Here is a 1,184-nt window from a genome sequence, read left to right as displayed (position 1 = left end):
AAGGAAGGAAGGAAGGAAGGAAGGAAGGAAGGAAGAAAAGTTTAACATGACAGATGATGCTAGGGTAGAAGATGGCATTGCTAAGTCGGTTCACTTCGTTAACAGACAGTGCTGAGACAGTGCCAGGGAGCAGAGATGCCAAATGCAGGGGAACTGTGAGGGGGCTGAGGCCTCTACAGGAGGGTCTCCATTGTATAGACAGAAAAGCAGAGTGCCCACATCTCTAAGATGTTAGAGATGGGGCAGGAGGGGGGTTTAATTCTGGAAGCTCTTGGGGCATAACAAGCAGCATATTCTTCCAAGAAGGCTCAGCTAGGGGTGAAACTAGGTGGAGGCTCCTACCCCGAGCTCAGGGTCTCGCTGGGGTCCCATGGAATGGTAGGGGCAGGGGTTGAGACTTTCAGTGCCTCTGACAGCCTTCTACAGAGGACTCTGTTGGTATCCTGACCTGATATCCATGCTCCTCCTACCCAGGGAGCTAAAGCTCCCTGAAGTCTCAGCTTCCCCGTCTCTGAGCTTACCTGCTTCTCTTTCCCCACGTCAGGGGAGGTCTACCTGGTGCCAAGCTGCTGCACAAGCAGAACAGATTTGTAGGGCGCAGAGGAGAAAGCTCGTGCATTAGAACACAGGAGAAAGCTCGCTATAGTCGCCTGGAGATTTGCATCAGGACAGAAGGCAGGATTCAGCAGTAGTAAGGGGCGTGGTCAGGGAGGGCTCTTGGAGCATGGCAGCGGGGAGTTAGGGTGGAGGGTGGGAGTAGGGGAGGGGCAGGATGCGGGGTTCACAGGCACATCTGAGTGAGTTGGTAACACGTGAGGAGGGCAAAGTATGGACTGTGAGCCAGGGCTGGGCACATGTCTGGGTTTAGCAGAGAGAGAAGTCAAGGGAGGGAGGGAAGAGGTCACCCAGGGTGGGTGAAGCCCCTGGACCACTGTTCTGTGTGGCTCAGCGTCTGTCCATGATACCTGTTTGCCCCCAGAGGCAGGTTGGTGCAGAGGTCCAGAGCCTGCACACAGCATTAAATCATGCACACTGATTAAATCGTGCACACAGATTAATTCGTGTACCTTGCGACATCACTTGGTTAACACAGGAGATATCACTCCTGGGTCTTTCAACCTTTGGGAGTCACAAATAAATTTATTGTTGTTTTTTTTTTCTCTTTTCTTTTCTTTTTTTTTTTT

At 51.9% G+C, this 1,184-nt stretch overlaps 1 protein-coding gene across 1 annotated transcript in view; it reads left to right on the top strand.

Annotated features, from left to right (window-relative positions):
- Positions 1–1,184, top strand: part of Mucl3 (mucin like 3) — a 6,732-nt gene that overhangs the window by 1,061 nt on the left and 4,487 nt on the right. The window lies entirely within an intron of this gene.

Source organism: Mus caroli, chromosome 17 (genome assembly GCF_900094665.2).
Source record: "Mus caroli chromosome 17, CAROLI_EIJ_v1.1, whole genome shotgun sequence".
Taxonomy (NCBI): Eukaryota; Metazoa; Chordata; class Mammalia; order Rodentia; family Muridae; genus Mus; species Mus caroli.
The sequence above is the reverse complement of the archived record's forward strand: the minus strand, read 5'-3'. Positions and strand labels throughout refer to the sequence as shown.